General features: G+C 38.2%; 21 non-coding genes across 21 annotated transcripts in view; all 21 read right to left on the bottom strand.

Moving 5' to 3' along the window:
- Window positions 1–38, bottom strand: part of LOC143739917 (5S ribosomal RNA) — a 119-nt gene extending 81 nt beyond the window's left edge. Inside the window, exon 1 of the ribosomal RNA XR_013204627.1 lies at window positions 1–38. This exon is cut by the window's left edge and continues 81 nt beyond it. This is a non-coding gene — a ribosomal RNA (5S ribosomal RNA).
- Window positions 39–321: 283 nt separating this feature from the next.
- On the bottom strand, window positions 322–440 carry LOC143739584 (5S ribosomal RNA). The gene has a single exon (XR_013204312.1). It is a non-coding gene; the product is annotated as a 5S ribosomal RNA (ribosomal RNA).
- A 274-nt stretch (window positions 441–714) lies between these two features.
- On the bottom strand, window positions 715–833 carry LOC143739583 (5S ribosomal RNA). Its single transcript, XR_013204311.1, has one exon. It is a non-coding gene; the product is annotated as a 5S ribosomal RNA (ribosomal RNA).
- Window positions 834–1,115: 282 nt separating this feature from the next.
- Window positions 1,116–1,234, bottom strand: LOC143739582 (5S ribosomal RNA). Its single transcript, XR_013204310.1, has one exon. It is a non-coding gene; the product is annotated as a 5S ribosomal RNA (ribosomal RNA).
- Window positions 1,235–1,620: 386 nt separating this feature from the next.
- LOC143739581 (5S ribosomal RNA) lies at window positions 1,621–1,739 on the bottom strand. The gene has a single exon (XR_013204309.1). It is a non-coding gene; the product is annotated as a 5S ribosomal RNA (ribosomal RNA).
- A 490-nt stretch (window positions 1,740–2,229) lies between these two features.
- Window positions 2,230–2,348, bottom strand: LOC143739579 (5S ribosomal RNA). The gene has a single exon (XR_013204307.1). It is a non-coding gene; the product is annotated as a 5S ribosomal RNA (ribosomal RNA).
- Window positions 2,349–2,631: 283 nt separating this feature from the next.
- On the bottom strand, window positions 2,632–2,750 carry LOC143739578 (5S ribosomal RNA). Its single transcript, XR_013204306.1, has one exon. It is a non-coding gene; the product is annotated as a 5S ribosomal RNA (ribosomal RNA).
- A 275-nt stretch (window positions 2,751–3,025) lies between these two features.
- On the bottom strand, window positions 3,026–3,144 carry LOC143739577 (5S ribosomal RNA). Its single transcript, XR_013204305.1, has one exon. It is a non-coding gene; the product is annotated as a 5S ribosomal RNA (ribosomal RNA).
- Window positions 3,145–3,425: 281 nt separating this feature from the next.
- On the bottom strand, window positions 3,426–3,544 carry LOC143739576 (5S ribosomal RNA). The gene has a single exon (XR_013204304.1). It is a non-coding gene; the product is annotated as a 5S ribosomal RNA (ribosomal RNA).
- Window positions 3,545–4,035: 491 nt separating this feature from the next.
- LOC143739574 (5S ribosomal RNA) lies at window positions 4,036–4,154 on the bottom strand. The gene has a single exon (XR_013204303.1). It is a non-coding gene; the product is annotated as a 5S ribosomal RNA (ribosomal RNA).
- A 386-nt stretch (window positions 4,155–4,540) lies between these two features.
- Window positions 4,541–4,659, bottom strand: LOC143739573 (5S ribosomal RNA). The gene has a single exon (XR_013204302.1). It is a non-coding gene; the product is annotated as a 5S ribosomal RNA (ribosomal RNA).
- A 490-nt stretch (window positions 4,660–5,149) lies between these two features.
- On the bottom strand, window positions 5,150–5,268 carry LOC143739572 (5S ribosomal RNA). Its single transcript, XR_013204301.1, has one exon. It is a non-coding gene; the product is annotated as a 5S ribosomal RNA (ribosomal RNA).
- A 283-nt stretch (window positions 5,269–5,551) lies between these two features.
- Window positions 5,552–5,670, bottom strand: LOC143739571 (5S ribosomal RNA). Its single transcript, XR_013204300.1, has one exon. It is a non-coding gene; the product is annotated as a 5S ribosomal RNA (ribosomal RNA).
- A 275-nt stretch (window positions 5,671–5,945) lies between these two features.
- LOC143739570 (5S ribosomal RNA) lies at window positions 5,946–6,064 on the bottom strand. Its single transcript, XR_013204299.1, has one exon. It is a non-coding gene; the product is annotated as a 5S ribosomal RNA (ribosomal RNA).
- Window positions 6,065–6,345: 281 nt separating this feature from the next.
- On the bottom strand, window positions 6,346–6,464 carry LOC143739569 (5S ribosomal RNA). The gene has a single exon (XR_013204298.1). It is a non-coding gene; the product is annotated as a 5S ribosomal RNA (ribosomal RNA).
- A 488-nt stretch (window positions 6,465–6,952) lies between these two features.
- On the bottom strand, window positions 6,953–7,071 carry LOC143739567 (5S ribosomal RNA). Its single transcript, XR_013204296.1, has one exon. It is a non-coding gene; the product is annotated as a 5S ribosomal RNA (ribosomal RNA).
- Window positions 7,072–7,558: 487 nt separating this feature from the next.
- Window positions 7,559–7,677, bottom strand: LOC143739566 (5S ribosomal RNA). The gene has a single exon (XR_013204295.1). It is a non-coding gene; the product is annotated as a 5S ribosomal RNA (ribosomal RNA).
- A 491-nt stretch (window positions 7,678–8,168) lies between these two features.
- On the bottom strand, window positions 8,169–8,287 carry LOC143739565 (5S ribosomal RNA). The gene has a single exon (XR_013204294.1). It is a non-coding gene; the product is annotated as a 5S ribosomal RNA (ribosomal RNA).
- Window positions 8,288–8,771: 484 nt separating this feature from the next.
- LOC143739564 (5S ribosomal RNA) lies at window positions 8,772–8,890 on the bottom strand. Its single transcript, XR_013204293.1, has one exon. It is a non-coding gene; the product is annotated as a 5S ribosomal RNA (ribosomal RNA).
- A 282-nt stretch (window positions 8,891–9,172) lies between these two features.
- LOC143739563 (5S ribosomal RNA) lies at window positions 9,173–9,291 on the bottom strand. The gene has a single exon (XR_013204292.1). It is a non-coding gene; the product is annotated as a 5S ribosomal RNA (ribosomal RNA).
- A 386-nt stretch (window positions 9,292–9,677) lies between these two features.
- LOC143739562 (5S ribosomal RNA) lies at window positions 9,678–9,796 on the bottom strand. Its single transcript, XR_013204291.1, has one exon. It is a non-coding gene; the product is annotated as a 5S ribosomal RNA (ribosomal RNA).
- Between the last annotated feature and the right edge of the window lie 204 nt (window positions 9,797–10,000).

Genomic DNA, 10,000 nt, shown 5'->3' with positions numbered 1-10,000 from the left:
ACGAGATCGGGCGTGACCAAGGTGGTATGGCCGTAAGCGAAAACTGCTGCCAAAATTGGGCAATTTAAAAGGTTAGACCATTAATGAAGAAAACTAAGAAGAACTTTTGAAAAAACTCAAACTCTTTCATGCTCTCTGAAGAATCTCAGAGACTTTTAAAGGCTTTCTGAAGAAGCTCAGTGAGTCTTTTTTTTAAAGTAAGAAGAACTTTTGAAAAAACTCAAACTCTTTCATGCTCTCTGAAGAATCTCAGAGACTTTTAAAGGCTTTCTGAAGAAGCTCAGGGACTCTTTTTTTTTTTTTTTTTTTTTAAATCAAAAAAGCTTACAGCACCTGGTATTCCCAGGCGGTCTCCCATCCAAGTACTAACCAGGCCCGACCCTGCTTAGCTTCCGAGATCAGACGAGATCGGGCGTGACCAAGGTGGTATGGCCGTAAGCGAAAACTGCTGCCAAAATTGGGCTATTTAAAAGGTTAGACCATTAATGAAGAAAACTAAGAAGAACTTTTGAAAAAACTCAAACTCTTTCATGCTCTCTGAAGAATCTCAGAGACTTTTAAAGGCTTTCTGAAGAAGCTCAGTGAGTCTTTTTTTTAAAGTAAGAAGAACTTTTGAAAAAACTCAAACTCTTTCATGCTCTCTGAAGAATCTCAGAGACTTTTAAAGGCTTTCTGAAGAAGCTCAGGGACTCTTTTTTTTTTTTTAATCAAAAAAGCTTACAGCACCTGGTATTCCCAGGCGGTCTCCCATCCAAGTACTAACCAGGCCCGACCCTGCTTAGCTTCCGAGATCAGACGAGATCGGGCGTGACCAAGGTGGTATGGCCGTAAGCGAAAACTGCTGCCAAAATTGGGCAATTTAAAAGGTTAGACCATTAATGAAGAAAACTAAGAAGAACTTTTGAAAAAACTCAAACTCTTTCATGCTCTCTGAAGAATCTCAGAGACTTTTAAAGGCTTTCTGAAGAAGCTCAGTGAGTCTTTTTTTTAAAGTAAGAAGAACTTTTGAAAAAACTCAAACTCTTTCATGCTCTCTGAAGAATCTCAGAGACTTTTAAAGGCTTTCTGAAGAAGCTCAGGGACTCTTTTTTTTTTTTTTTTTTTTAAATCAAAAAAGCTTACAGCACCTGGTATTCCCAGGCGGTCTCCCATCCAAGTACTAACCAGGCCCGACCCTGCTTAGCTTCCGAGATCAGACGAGATCGGGCGTGACCAAGGTGGTATGGCCGTAAGCGAAAACTGCTGCCAAAATTGGGCTATTTAAAAGGTTAGACCATTAATGAAGAAAACTAAGAAGAACTTTTGAAAAAACTCAAACTCTTTCATGCTCTCTGAAGAATCTCAGAGACTTTTAAAGGCTTTCTGCAGAAGCTCAGTGAGTCTTTTTTTTTAAACTAAGAAGAACTTTTGAAAAAACTCAAACTCTTTCATGCTCTCTGAAGAATCTCAGAGACTTTTAAAGGCTTTCTGAAGAAGCTCAGTGAGTCTTTTTTTTAAAGTAAGAAGAACTTTTGAAAAAACTCAAACTCTTTCATGCTCTCTGAAGAATCTCAGAGACTTTTAAAGGCTTTCTGAAGAAGCTCAGGGACTCTTTTTTTTTTTTTTTTTTTAAATCAAAAAAGCTTACAGCACCTGGTATTCCCAGGCGGTCTCCCATCCAAGTACTAACCAGGCCCGACCCTGCTTAGCTTCCGAGATCAGACGAGATCGGGCGTGACCAAGGTGGTATGGCCGTAAGCGAAAACTGCTGCCAAAATTGGGCAATTTAAAAGGTTAGACCATTAATGAAGAAAACTAAGAAGAACTTTTGAAAAAACTCAAACTCTTTCATGCTCTCTGAAGAATCTCAGAGACTTTTAAAGGCTTTCTGAAGAAGCTCAGTGAGTCTTTTTTTTAAACTAAGAAGAACTTTTGAAAAAACTCAAACTCTTTCATGCTCTCTGAAGAATCTCAGAGACTTTTAAAGGCTTTCTGCAGAAGCTCAGTGAGTCTTTTTTTTTAAACTAAGAAGAACTTTTGAAAAAACTCAAACTCTTTCATGCTCTCTGAAGAATCTCAGAGACTTTTAAAGGCTTTCTGAAGAAGCTCAGTGAGTCTTTTTTTTAAAGTAAGAAGAACTTTTGAAAAAACTCAAACTCTTTCATGCTCTCTGAAGAATCTCAGAGACTTTTAAAGGCTTTCTGAAGAAGCTCAGGGACTCTTTTTTTTTTTTTTTTTTTAAATCAAAAAAGCTTACAGCACCTGGTATTCCCAGGCGGTCTCCCATCCAAGTACTAACCAGGCCCGACCCTGCTTAGCTTCCGAGATCAGACGAGATCGGGCGTGACCAAGGTGGTATGGCCGTAAGCGAAAACTGCTGCCAAAATTGGGCAATTTAAAAGGTTAGACCATTAATGAAGAAAACTAAGAAGAACTTTTGAAAAAACTCAAACTCTTTCATGCTCTCTGAAGAATCTCAGAGACTTTTAAAGGCTTTCTGAAGAAGCTCAGTGAGTCTTTTTTTTAAAGTAAGAAGAACTTTTGAAAAAACTCAAACTCTTTCATGCTCTCTGAAGAATCTCAGAGACTTTTAAAGGCTTTCTGAAGAAGCTCAGGGACTCTTTTTTTTTTTTTTTTTTTTTAAATCAAAAAAGCTTACAGCACCTGGTATTCCCAGGCGGTCTCCCATCCAAGTACTAACCAGGCCCGACCCTGCTTAGCTTCCGAGATCAGACGAGATCGGGCGTGACCAAGGTGGTATGGCCGTAAGCGAAAACTGCTGCCAAAATTGGGCTATTTAAAAGGTTAGACCATTAATGAAGAAAACTAAGAAGAACTTTTGAAAAAACTCAAACTCTTTCATGCTCTCTGAAGAATCTCAGAGACTTTTAAAGGCTTTCTGAAGAAGCTCAGTGAGTCTTTTTTTTAAAGTAAGAAGAACTTTTGAAAAAACTCAAACTCTTTCATGCTCTCTGAAGAATCTCAGAGACTTTTAAAGGCTTTCTGAAGAAGCTCAGGGACTCTTTTTTTTTTTTTAAATCAAAAAAGCTTACAGCACCTGGTATTCCCAGGCGGTCTCCCATCCAAGTACTAACCAGGCCCGACCCTGCTTAGCTTCCGAGATCAGACGAGATCGGGCGTGACCAAGGTGGTATGGCCGTAAGCGAAAACTGCTGCCAAAATTGGGCAATTTAAAAGGTTAGACCATTAATGAAGAAAACTAAGAAGAACTTTTGAAAAAACTCAAACTCTTTCATGCTCTCTGAAGAATCTCAGAGACTTTTAAAGGCTTTCTGAAGAAGCTCAGTGAGTCTTTTTTTTAAAGTAAGAAGAACTTTTGAAAAAACTCAAACTCTTTCATGCTCTCTGAAGAATCTCAGAGACTTTTAAAGGCTTTCTGAAGAAGCTCAGGGACTCTTTTTTTTTTTTTTTTTTTAAATCAAAAAAGCTTACAGCACCTGGTATTCCCAGGCGGTCTCCCATCCAAGTACTAACCAGGCCCGACCCTGCTTAGCTTCCGAGATCAGACGAGATCGGGCGTGACCAAGGTGGTATGGCCGTAAGCGAAAACTGCTGCCAAAATTGGGCTATTTAAAAGGTTAGACCATTAATGAAGAAAACTAAGAAGAACTTTTGAAAAAACTCAAACTCTTTCATGCTCTCTGAAGAATCTCAGAGACTTTTAAAGGCTTTCTGAAGAAGCTCAGTGAGTCTTTTTTTTAAACTAAGAAGAACTTTTGAAAAAACTCAAACTCTTTCATGCTCTCTGAAGAATCTCAGAGACTTTTAAAGGCTTTCTGCAGAAGCTCAGTGAGTCTTTTTTTTTAAACTAAGAAGAACTTTTGAAAAAACTCAAACTCTTTCATGCTCTCTGAAGAATCTCAGAGACTTTTAAAGGCTTTCTGAAGAAGCTCAGTGAGTCTTTTTTTTAAAGTAAGAAGAACTTTTGAAAAAACTCAAACTCTTTCATGCTCTCTGAAGAATCTCAGAGACTTTTAAAGGCTTTCTGAAGAAGCTCAGGGACTCTTTTTTTTTTTTTTTTTTTTAAATCAAAAAAGCTTACAGCACCTGGTATTCCCAGGCGGTCTCCCATCCAAGTACTAACCAGGCCCGACCCTGCTTAGCTTCCGAGATCAGACGAGATCGGGCGTGACCAAGGTGGTATGGCCGTAAGCGAAAACTGCTGCCAAAATTGGGCTATTTAAAAGGTTAGACCATTAATGAAGAAAACTAAGAAGAACTTTTGAAAAAACTCAAACTCTTTCATGCTCTCTGAAGAATCTCAGAGACTTTTAAAGGCTTTCTGCAGAAGCTCAGTGAGTCTTTTTTTTTAAACTAAGAAGAACTTTTGAAAAAACTCAAACTCTTTCATGCTCTCTGAAGAATCTCAGAGACTTTTAAAGGCTTTCTGAAGAAGCTCAGTGAGTCTTTTTTTTAAAGTAAGAAGAACTTTTGAAAAAACTCAAACTCTTTCATGCTCTCTGAAGAATCTCAGAGACTTTTAAAGGCTTTCTGAAGAAGCTCAGGGACTCTTTTTTTTTTTTTTTTTTTAAATCAAAAAAGCTTACAGCACCTGGTATTCCCAGGCGGTCTCCCATCCAAGTACTAACCAGGCCCGACCCTGCTTAGCTTCCGAGATCAGACGAGATCGGGCGTGACCAAGGTGGTATGGCCGTAAGCGAAAACTGCTGCCAAAATTGGGCAATTTAAAAGGTTAGACCATTAATGAAGAAAACTAAGAAGAACTTTTGAAAAAACTCAAACTCTTTCATGCTCTCTGAAGAATCTCAGAGACTTTTAAAGGCTTTCTGAAGAAGCTCAGTGAGTCTTTTTTTTAAACTAAGAAGAACTTTTGAAAAAACTCAAACTCTTTCATGCTCTCTGAAGAATCTCAGAGACTTTTAAAGGCTTTCTGCAGAAGCTCAGTGAGTCTTTTTTTTTAAACTAAGAAGAACTTTTGAAAAAACTCAAACTCTTTCATGCTCTCTGAAGAATCTCAGAGACTTTTAAAGGCTTTCTGAAGAAGCTCAGTGAGTCTTTTTTTTAAAGTAAGAAGAACTTTTGAAAAAACTCAAACTCTTTCATGCTCTCTGAAGAATCTCAGAGACTTTTAAAGGCTTTCTGAAGAAGCTCAGGGACTCTTTTTTTTTTTTTTTTTTTAAATCAAAAAAGCTTACAGCACCTGGTATTCCCAGGCGGTCTCCCATCCAAGTACTAACCAGGCCCGACCCTGCTTAGCTTCCGAGATCAGACGAGATCGGGCGTGACCAAGGTGGTATGGCCGTAAGCGAAAACTGCTGCCAAAATTGGGCAATTTAAAAGGTTAGACCATTAATGAAGAAAACTAAGAAGAACTTTTGAAAAAACTCAAACTCTTTCATGCTCTCTGAAGAATCTCAGAGACTTTTAAAGGCTTTCTGAAGAAGCTCAGTGAGTCTTTTTTTTAAAGTAAGAAGAACTTTTGAAAAAACTCAAACTCTTTCATGCTCTCTGAAGAATCTCAGAGACTTTTAAAGGCTTTCTGAAGAAGCTCAGGGACTCTTTTTTTTTTTTTTTTTTTTTAAATCAAAAAAGCTTACAGCACCTGGTATTCCCAGGCGGTCTCCCATCCAAGTACTAACCAGGCCCGACCCTGCTTAGCTTCCGAGATCAGACGAGATCGGGCGTGACCAAGGTGGTATGGCCGTAAGCGAAAACTGCTGCCAAAATTGGGCTATTTAAAAGGTTAGACCATTAATGAAGAAAACTAAGAAGAACTTTTGAAAAAACTCAAACTCTTTCATGCTCTCTGAAGAATCTCAGAGACTTTTAAAGGCTTTCTGAAGAAGCTCAGTGAGTCTTTTTTTTAAAGTAAGAAGAACTTTTGAAAAAACTCAAACTCTTTCATGCTCTCTGAAGAATCTCAGAGACTTTTAAAGGCTTTCTGAAGAAGCTCAGGGACTCTTTTTTTTTTTTTAAATCAAAAAAGCTTACAGCACCTGGTATTCCCAGGCGGTCTCCCATCCAAGTACTAACCAGGCCCGACCCTGCTTAGCTTCCGAGATCAGACGAGATCGGGCGTGACCAAGGTGGTATGGCCGTAAGCGAAAACTGCTGCCAAAATTGGGCAATTTAAAAGGTTAGACCATTAATGAAGAAAACTAAGAAGAACTTTTGAAAAAACTCAAACTCTTTCATGCTCTCTGAAGAATCTCAGAGACTTTTAAAGGCTTTCTGAAGAAGCTCAGTGAGTCTTTTTTTTAAAGTAAGAAGAACTTTTGAAAAAACTCAAACTCTTTCATGCTCTCTGAAGAATCTCAGAGACTTTTAAAGGCTTTCTGAAGAAGCTCAGGGACTCTTTTTTTTTTTTTTTTTTTAAATCAAAAAAGCTTACAGCACCTGGTATTCCCAGGCGGTCTCCCATCCAAGTACTAACCAGGCCCGACCCTGCTTAGCTTCCGAGATCAGACGAGATCGGGCGTGACCAAGGTGGTATGGCCGTAAGCGAAAACTGCTGCCAAAATTGGGCTATTTAAAAGGTTAGACCATTAATGAAGAAAACTAAGAAGAACTTTTGAAAAAACTCAAACTCTTTCATGCTCTCTGAAGAATCTCAGAGACTTTTAAAGGCTTTCTGAAGAAGCTCAGTGAGTCTTTTTTTTAAACTAAGAAGAACTTTTGAAAAAACTCAAACTCTTTCATGCTCTCTGAAGAATCTCAGAGACTTTTAAAGGCTTTCTGCAGAAGCTCAGTGAGTCTTTTTTTTTAAACTAAGAAGAACTTTTGAAAAAACTCAAACTCTTTCATGCTCTCTGAAGAATCTCAGAGACTTTTAAAGGCTTTCTGAAGAAGCTCAGTGAGTCTTTTTTTTAAAGTAAGAAGAACTTTTGAAAAAACTCAAACTCTTTCATGCTCTCTGAAGAATCTCAGAGACTTTTAAAGGCTTTCTGAAGAAGCTCAGGGACTCTTTTTTTTTTTTTTTTTAAATCAAAAAAGCTTACAGCACCTGGTATTCCCAGGCGGTCTCCCATCCAAGTACTAACCAGGCCCGACCCTGCTTAGCTTCCGAGATCAGACGAGATCGGGCGTGACCAAGGTGGTATGGCCGTAAGCGAAAACTGCTGCCAAAATTGGGCAATTTAAAAGGTTAGACCATTAATGAAGAAAACTAAGAAGAACTTTTGAAAAAACTCAAACTCTTTCATGCTCTCTGAAGAATCTCAGAGACTTTTAAAGGCTTTCTGAAGAAGCTCAGTGAGTCTTTTTTTTTAAACTAAGAAGAACTTTTGAAAAAACTCAAACTCTTTCATGCTCTCTGAAGAATCTCAGAGACTTTTAAAGGCTTTCTGCAGAAGCTCAGTGAGTCTTTTTTTTTAAACTAAGAAGAACTTTTGAAAAAACTCAAACTCTTTCATGCTCTCTGAAGAATCTCAGAGACTTTTAAAGGCTTTCTGAAGAAGCTCAGTGAGTCTTTTTTTTAAAGTAAGAAGAACTTTTGAAAAAACTCAAACTCTTTCATGCTCTCTGAAGAATCTCAGAGACTTTTAAAGGCTTTCTGAAGAAGCTCAGGGACTCTTTTTTTTTTTTTTTAAATCAAAAAAGCTTACAGCACCTGGTATTCCCAGGCGGTCTCCCATCCAAGTACTAACCAGGCCCGACCCTGCTTAGCTTCCGAGATCAGACGAGATCGGGCGTGACCAAGGTGGTATGGCCGTAAGCGAAAACTGCTGCCAAAATTGGGCTATTTAAAAGGTTAGACCATTAATGAAGAAAACTAAGAAGAACTTTTGAAAAAACTCAAACTCTTTCATGCTCTCTGAAGAATCTCAGAGACTTTTAAAGGCTTTCTGAAGAAGCTCAGTGAGTCTTTTTTTTTAAACTAAGAAGAACTTTTGAAAAAACTCAAACTCTTTCATGCTCTCTGAAGAATCTCAGAGACTTTTAAAGGCTTTCTGCAGAAGCTCAGTGAGTCTTTTTTTTAAACTAAGAAGAACTTTTGAAAAAACTCAAACTCTTTCATGCTCTCTGAAGAATCTCAGAGACTTTTAAAGGCTTTCTGAAGAAGCTCAGTGAGTCTTTTTTTTAAAGTAAGAAGAACTTTTGAAAAAACTCAAACTCTTTCATGCTCTCTGAAGAATCTCAGAGACTTTTAAAGGCTTTCTGAAGAAGCTCAGGGACTCTTTTTTTTTTTTTTTTTTTTAAATCAAAAAAGCTTACAGCACCTGGTATTCCCAGGCGGTCTCCCATCCAAGTACTAACCAGGCCCGACCCTGCTTAGCTTCCGAGATCAGACGAGATCGGGCGTGACCAAGGTGGTATGGCCGTAAGCGAAAACTGCTGCCAAAATTGGGCTATTTAAAAGGTTAGACCATTAATGAAGAAAACTAAGAAGAACTTTTGAAAAAACTCAAACTTTTTCATGCTCTCTGAAGAATCTCAGAGACTTTTAAAGGCTTTCTGAAGAAGCTCAGTGAGTCTTTTTTTTTAAACTAAGAAGAACTTTTGAAAAAACTCAAACTCTTTCATGCTCTCTGAAGAATCTCAGAGACTTTTAAAGGCTTTCTGCAGAAGCTCAGTGAGTCTTTTTTTTTAAACTAAGAAGAACTTTTGAAAAAACTCAAACTCTTTCATGCTCTCTGAAGAATCTCAGAGACTTTTAAAGGCTTTCTGAAGAAGCTCAGTGAGTCTTTTTTTTAAAGTAAGAAGAACTTTTGAAAAAACTCAAACTCTTTCATGCTCTCTGAAGAATCTCAGAGACTTTTAAAGGCTTTCTGAAGAAGCTCAGGGACTCTTTTTTTTTTTTTAATCAAAAAAGCTTACAGCACCTGGTATTCCCAGGCGGTCTCCCATCCAAGTACTAACCAGGCCCGACCCTGCTTAGCTTCCGAGATCAGACGAGATCGGGCGTGACCAAGGTGGTATGGCCGTAAGCGAAAACTGCTGCCAAAATTGGGCAATTTAAAAGGTTAGACCATTAATGAAGAAAACTAAGAAGAACTTTTGAAAAAACTCAAACTCTTTCATGCTCTCTGAAGAATCTCAGAGACTTTTAAAGGCTTTCTGAAGAAGCTCAGTGAGTCTTTTTTTTAAAGTAAGAAGAACTTTTGAAAAAACTCAAACTCTTTCATGCTCTCTGAAGAATCTCAGAGACTTTTAAAGGCTTTCTGAAGAAGCTCAGGGACTCTTTTTTTTTTTTTTTTTTTTAAATCAAAAAAGCTTACAGCACCTGGTATTCCCAGGCGGTCTCCCATCCAAGTACTAACCAGGCCCGACCCTGCTTAGCTTCCGAGATCAGACGAGATCGGGCGTGACCAAGGTGGTATGGCCGTAAGCGAAAACTGCTGCCAAAATTGGGCTATTTAAAAGGTTAGACCATTAATGAAGAAAACTAAGAAGAACTTTTGAAAAAACTCAAACTCTTTCATGCTCTCTGAAGAATCTCAGAGACTTTTAAAGGCTTTCTGCAGAAGCTCAGTGAGTCTTTTTTTTTAAACTAAGAAGAACTTTTGAAAAAACTCAAACTCTTTCATGCTCTCTGAAGAATCTCAGAGACTTTTAAAGGCTTTCTGAAGAAGCTCAGTGAGTCTTTTTTTTAAAGTAAGAAGAACTTTTGAAAAAACTCAAACTCTTTCATGCTCTCTGAAGAATCTCAGAGACTTTTAAAGGCTTTCTGAAGAAGCTCAGGGACTCTTTTTTTTTTTTTTTTTTTAAATCAAAAAAGCTTACAGCACCTGGTATTCCCAGGCGGTCTCCCATCCAAGTACTAACCAGGCCCGACCCTGCTTAGCTTCCGAGATCAGACGAGATCGGGCGTGACCAAGGTGGTATGGCCGTAAGCGAAAACTGCTGCCAAAATTGGGCAATTTAAAAGGTTAGACCATTAATGAAGAAAACTAAGAAGAACTTTTGAAAAAACTCAAACTCTTTCATGCTCTCTGAAGAATCTCAGAGACTTTTAAAGGCTTTCTGAAGAAGCTCAGTGAGTCTTTTTTTTAAACTAAGAAGAACTTTTGAAAAAACTCAAACTCTTTCATGCTCTCTG

Source organism: Siphateles boraxobius, unplaced genomic scaffold, assembly GCF_051911475.1.
Source record: "Siphateles boraxobius isolate OS27281-9 unplaced genomic scaffold, OSU_SipBor_1 160, whole genome shotgun sequence".
In the NCBI taxonomy this organism is placed as follows: Eukaryota; Metazoa; Chordata; class Actinopteri; order Cypriniformes; family Leuciscidae; genus Siphateles; species Siphateles boraxobius.
Note: the sequence above shows the minus strand (reverse complement) of the source record. Positions and strands in the feature narration are given on the sequence as shown.